General features: G+C 39.5%; 1 non-coding gene across 1 annotated transcript; it reads left to right on the top strand.

Annotated features, from left to right (window-relative positions):
- Positions 1-2,805: 2,805 nt before the first annotated feature.
- On the top strand, positions 2,806-2,867 carry LOC120360240 (U7 small nuclear RNA). Its single transcript, XR_005576813.1, has one exon. It is a non-coding gene; the product is annotated as a U7 small nuclear RNA (small nuclear RNA).
- The last annotated feature ends 3,755 nt before the right edge of the window (positions 2,868-6,622 follow it).

Here is a 6,622-nt window from a genome sequence, read left to right as displayed (position 1 = left end):
ATTTTTTATCCCATATTTGAAACTTTGTTATTTAATGTTTTGCTTGTTTGTTGCTTTTCTCTTTAGCAGATGATAAGCCCGCAGAAGGCAGTGACTTTGATGGTTGTACTTCCCACACCATTTTGTGAATAACTGATGCTCAGTGACTACCTATTGATTTGATTTTAATTAATGTGAGGGAGATCGTTTCTAAGATATAGTTGATCTGATATAACAGTCATAGTCAAGATCATTTTGAGGCACTTAGGGTACTTTTCCTGGGACTTCGGACAGTGGTTACACCCACAGTGTTAGTGATTCAGAGAGACTGGTGAGGAAATGGATGGATTTTTAACTTTTGAGATTAGCTGTACCATTAAGGATTGCAGTGATACGTTTCATTACTTTAACGCTTTATTGTTAAAAATCCCTGTAGATTTCCCTCAGCTTCTTGTCATGTTTTCTCTTTTCTTTTAATCAGATCACAGCCCACCTCTCCCAGGGAAACTTACTGACTAGGCAGACAACGTTACTGCTTATACCTCTGAGCCTCACCTTTCCAAATATTTTAGAAGGCTAAGACTTAAAATTTTTTTATGTGGAAATATCCATCAAGGTCAAAAGGGGGCAGGAAAACAAAAGCTAATTTCATTCAGAAGATTCTGTTTTCTCCTGGCCTTGGCGCTGGTTTCTCGCTTGAGTCACTTCCCCTGAGAGGGTAGCCCTGGACAGCAGACATGCGAGCCGGTGAGAATTGTCTTAATGAACAACAGAAGATATACACAAACTTTCTTTCAATTTGTGGTAGTCCTTATTTTGCATTGGAAAATATGTGTGATTCACACCACGCTAATTCCCATTCTTATGCCAAACGCAGTCCTGGAGGAGGCTATTGCTGGCACAAGGTCTGGAGTTTGTACTGCGTTAAAGCCAGTAGCTTGTTTTTCCATCTGGGCTAGGCACAGAGTTTGCAAACTGTTTTTCTGACTTACTCATTCCATGGTAAATTCCAGTCTTGGGCTACTGTAGGACATAGACAAAGCTTTACCTCAAGGTTGCAAATGGAATATGGCCCTTGTTTAAAACTGTTTTGCCACTGGAAGCACAACGAGTTCTTCTGAGGTTTGTGTTGGCCACCTCAGGCTCGTGGGTTCAGTTCAAAGTTTTGGTTTAGTTCTGCAAGGATTGCGACTTGGCTATCTGAGGGACTGGGCCTCACGCCGTTCCTTCCTCCCAGCTGGGACGATTTGCTGGAGAACTTGGCTAAAGCTTTCCAGATATTACTTTGGAATAGTCATGAGGATGGCTCAAGTGTTCTTGGAGGATATTCACATTTGGAACTAACTTATGTGGTCTGACGTGGCTCCAGCTGTTTTCTTTTCCTGTTAGAGGAGGTGTTTAAGTACTCTGCCTCGTTTGTGGCACTAAAATGATTTAATCAAACATCTCCCTACCTTTGGAGCCTGTATGTCAGTTTCCTGTGGCTGCTGCAACAAATCCCACACTTAAAACAACATAAATTTATTTTCTTACAGTTCTGGAGGTCAGAGGCCCAATGAATCATAAAAGGCTAAAATCAAGGGAAGGTGTCAGCAAGGCTGGATCTTTCTGGAAGCTACATGGGAGAATCTATTCCTCACCTTTGCCACTTCTGGAGGCCACCAGCAGTCCTTGGCTGCTGGCCGCATCATACCAGTCTCTGCCTTCATGCTCACACTGCTTTCTCCTCTACTGTATCCAATTCTCTCTGTCTCTCTCTCTGGGCAGCTGGGTGGGTAGCATGTACCACCATACCCAATTAATTTTTTGTAATTTTTGTAGAAATGGGGTCTCACCATGTTGGCTAGGCTGATCTCGAACTCCTGGGCTCAAGCAATCTGTCCGTCTAGCCTAGATTCAAAAGTTGAAGATTTCATCTCTTGATGGGGGTGGAGTAGTTAAAAAATCTCGTTGCAATGGAGGTGAATGGAGGGAGGCCATCGAAGCCAATAATGCATTTAATTGACCACAAATACCTACTTCCAAGAGTGTTAGTGAAAAATAAATATGTGTAAATGATCTGATATACAGTAGGCAATCAATAAAGCTAGTTCTTTTTTCTTCCATTTCTCTCCCTTACCTCTTCCCTATTAATGAAGTCTGGAAATTTATTAATTCGTTTTTTTCTTAACTACTACATTATTATTTTAGACCTGAAATAAATCCAAACTTTTTTTTATATATAAAGCTGTCTCTCTCATTTTGTATTTATATAACATGTTATATTTTCTGGTCCTAAATTTAAGATTTAAAATCGATGGTACATATACCGTGAAGATGTCCACAATAGCGTGGTGGTCTCCAGAGCACCCACTCTGGAAACAGGCTGTCTGGGCTTTAGTCCTGGCTCTGCCCTTCACCAGCCCTCTGACCTTTGTCAAGTTACCTAACCTGCTCTCTGCAGAGAGGAAGTTGTAATAGGGTTTTGTCATCTCCTATTGCCTACAACTATTGTGAGAATTAAGTAAGTTAGTATTTCTGAAGCCTCTAATATTTCTGAAACAATGTCTCGCATGTAGGAAAGTCTATATAAGCAGTTGTTCAACACGTAAGTGTTTGAATCTCCTGAGTGTTTCAATTGTTCAGCAAATTTATAACCCACTTAGGTTTATTTTTATTATCTTCTCCAATGAATATTATGAGAAGCTCCACGTGCTTTGCTGAAATCTATGTACATGGTGGCTATGGCATGTTTTTGATCGACTTTACAGTCGCATCGATAAAGGGGTGAAGTTAGTTTGAAATCACTTTATCGAAAGTAGAAATTTGTTATTAATATTATTATAATGATGTTACAGCTCTTTCAGAATTTATATACTAGATTTCCTGGCTTTCACTGGAAAACCCCACATGCAAAAAATATATATTATTATCTAATTATTATTAACTAATGTCCAATTTTTCACAAAACATGTTTAAAAATTTTCTGTAGACATTTGTCAGGTAGTAGTCTATATTCTACAAGTTCTCATCTTTTATCTTTTCCCTTCTGTTATTTTATTTTGTTTCATTTTTTTAGAGACAGAGTCTTACTCTGTCACTCATGTTACCCAGGCTAGAGTGCAGTGGTATGAACATGGCTCGCTGTGGCCTCTAACTACCTGACTCAACCAGTCCTCTTGCTTCAGCCTCCTAAGGAGTAGCTGGGACTGCAGGCACACATCAGCCACACCTGGCTAATTTTTAAATTTTTTTTGTAGAGATGAGGTCTCACGGTGTTGCCTAGGTTGGCCTTGATCTCCTGAACTCAGGTGATCCTCCCACCTCAGCCTTCCAAAATGCTGGGATTACAGGCGTGAGCAACCTCACCCAACCTGTTATTCTTTTTCTTCATGATGTTTTAACTGATTGGGGTATTTGGACAATTTATTTTGTCTTTAAAAATAGCTGAAAACTACCATACTTATGTGTAATTGAATACATAATTACAACACATTGTAAGAAACAGATAATTATAAAAAGAACAGCAAATTTTAAAAAGACACCCAAATTTCTACTGTCCAGAGTAAACAAACCACTATTGATATTGATGTTTTTTTCTTCCCTCTCTTCCCTCCCTCCCTTCTTCCCTCCCTCCCTTTCCCTCCCTCCCTCCCTCCCTCCCTCCCTCCCTTCCTTCCTTCCTTCCTTCTCTTTATGGAAGAATGCTGTTCATACCATTTTATAGCTTGTTTTCACTTAACCAATTATTAACATATTTCTACAATGTCTGTTCAACAATATTCTACAGTATTCTACAACATCATTTTGATGGCTGTGTACAGCTCTGTTGTGTGGATAGAACATAATTTAATTAGCAATCCTCTAATTTGGAGCACTTGTTTTCAGTTTTTTATTATTGTTACAAATGTTGCATTTTGAACACTTTCATAGGTAAAATTTTGTGCACAACCATGATTATTTCACTAGAATATATTATTTGTTGAGTGTAAAGCATAGAACATTTTTAACCTTTTAATGAATTTGCCAAACTTCAGCCCCCTGCCCCAGAAATATTATTGTGGTGTATACTCTTACTCTTGTCTATTCTATATTAATAATAATTTAAAAAATCTTCCCTCCCTTTATTCTGGAGCATATGCATTAGTGAACTCAATGAATGTTAGAAATTTATATCTAATTTGAAAAATCTAGCTGGGCCCACAGGCATTACTTTGTTGTAGAAAGGCTTTAATATTTTTATTATCTTAGTTCAAAACCCTTTATGAGCCATAAGTTCTATCCATGAAATGGGTCATTAGATGGAGATTGGCTTATCACTGAGCTCTAAAGCTCTAGAAATCTTTTTGTCTCTAAACACGCAACATATAGGCCAGTAATCTACTGAATACCTAAGAGAACCAGTGAGCAGTTGTGATATGATAGAATCTACCTCTGATTCTTGATGTAAAATTCAAGGGAAGGGAACTAATTCTTACTAGAAGCCAGACACCGTACCCAAAGGGAGAATGTCTGCTTGGCGTCTGAAGCCTAGCACCAGGTAGAACTGTAGCCAGATGGTGGCCCAGCCAGTGAGAGTGGGCCCAGACCTACGCAGTATGTGGAGAAGACCCCTACCCCCACTGCACAGCTTTGTGCCCATGGCCTGGGTGGAGTGGTGGGTGCAGCAGTTCCTGGCTAGAATCATCAGATGGTCATAGCAGCTGCCTGAGAAGAAACACTAGTATGGTGAACCCTTCACCAAAAGAGAACCATGGTGCCCCATCCACCTCCTGCACCCTGGCTGAGCACTGGCCACACCTGAAGTGGCAGCATTTGGACTTTTGTGCATGCTGTTCCCTGGTCCCAGCTGTTCCAATCTGCCAGAGGTCAAAGGCCAAACCTGTCTGACCTCTATTCTGCTCACTGTGCCCAGGGACCAACCCACAGGACTGGCAGGAAGGAGCTCCAGGCTAAAAAAGAAAAAAAAAAGAGAGAAACCAGGCACTGTACAAACATTTACATCATTCAATCCAAAGTGCAGGTTTACTGAGGTTATGTATTAGCCCTCTGATTTTCAGAAGGAAAAATTGAAGCTAAGAGATTATTCAGTTTGTCTGAAATCACCTAAGGCCTAAGAAGTTGAGATTACAATATAGGTCTACCCGACTCCAAACATTTATGCCACCCATGCTCATTCCTGCCCTTATCATAGTTCACTATCCAATTGAACTATTAGCTCAAGAATATTCCTTGAACACAAAGATCAAATAGCAAATGGATATGGTATTCAATAATACATGTCTACCTCTCCTGAGCTCTTAAGGCACTCAAAGTTGGAACACAGCTGTTTTGTGACCCCTTCCTATGTCCATAATTTAATAATGGTAAGAGTCAGGAATCTGACTACTCTAGTACTTCTCTCTTATATAGTCTCCAAATTTATAATAACATGAATTGGTACCTACTAGCCATGACTTTATAGTCCTAGAAACATTGACCTGGACAGATCATCTAACAGTATCACTTCTAATTTTTAACACGCATACCACTCTAATGGGAGAAAAACAGATATTGCTAGAATGCATTGCAAGACATACTTTTTAGCTGGGACAGTAATGAGGCAATGTCTGGGTTTCATTAAAGGGCATAAATAAATCATTCATAACCCAAACAAAAATAGTATAGGTTTTGTCATAAACGTTATTACTATCCAATGCACTAATTGCAGTATGTGGAACATGCTTTGAGGAACATGAAATGAGACCTTTCTTCCTACCCTGTGTTAGCTCAGTTGTCACTTGACTCCTTGTGAGCTTAGAATCTAATCTATTTTAATATGGCAAGAGAAAAAGATACATTACTCAGATTTGAAAAGTGTTGCAAGAGAAGTTCATCCTGAGTTCGATCAGGAAGAGATCACTGTTTTGCTTGTTTTGTTTATAGATATGTAGTTTTATCTCCAAAGAAGTTTAAATTTCATGTTCAGGATTAAAGACAGTAAAGTGCCAGCCAAATCGGTACTTTTGGAAAAGCTGTGTAAGATTTCAGATCCAAACCTTATCCACATTCTCCCTTCTTCATTGTTTTACTTAATCTGTTTTCCCTTCCTATGGAAACGAGCTTTTGTTTTGAAATATGACATAGTAATGGATTATTGCAAAAAAAAGACCAAGAATATGATTTTTGGTGTGTTGTTTATATGCACAAATGTAAAGTACTTATTATTGTTAAATCAAGCTTTTTGTTTTACCTGTTTGGAAAAATCAATTTCTCTGTGCCACAATGCATTCCCTGCTAGTATTTTATGGGGCCACATAGGAAAGAATGGTCAATTATTTTTTGGAAGGTGGTTGTAGAGCGTAAGAATTTCATGCAAACAATGTATATACAGGGTGGCGTAAAATGGAACTTAATGTATAAGTAGGGGTCTGACAGTGTAAGGAAATCTTGGATGCAGAATCAGGAGGTCTGTGTACACATGAGCGGTTGGGGGACTGCGCTCTGAAAGCAGTTCACTCACTCTGTGACAGGAAGCGGACTTGGGAGAGGAGGAAGGAGGGATTTCCAGCTTCAGAGCAGGGATGGTGAAAGTTAAACACAAAGGATGGCGCTGGATAAGTCTGTGTGATGCCCTGTCCTGGGAAAAGACCGCTGCATAGGGAGCAGCGAGTATGTGAATGAG

The sequence above is a fragment of the Saimiri boliviensis genome, chromosome 19, assembly GCF_048565385.1.
Source record: "Saimiri boliviensis isolate mSaiBol1 chromosome 19, mSaiBol1.pri, whole genome shotgun sequence".
Taxonomy (NCBI): domain Eukaryota; kingdom Metazoa; phylum Chordata; class Mammalia; order Primates; family Cebidae; genus Saimiri; species Saimiri boliviensis.
The sequence above is the reverse complement of the archived record's forward strand: the minus strand, read 5'-3'. Positions and strand labels throughout refer to the sequence as shown.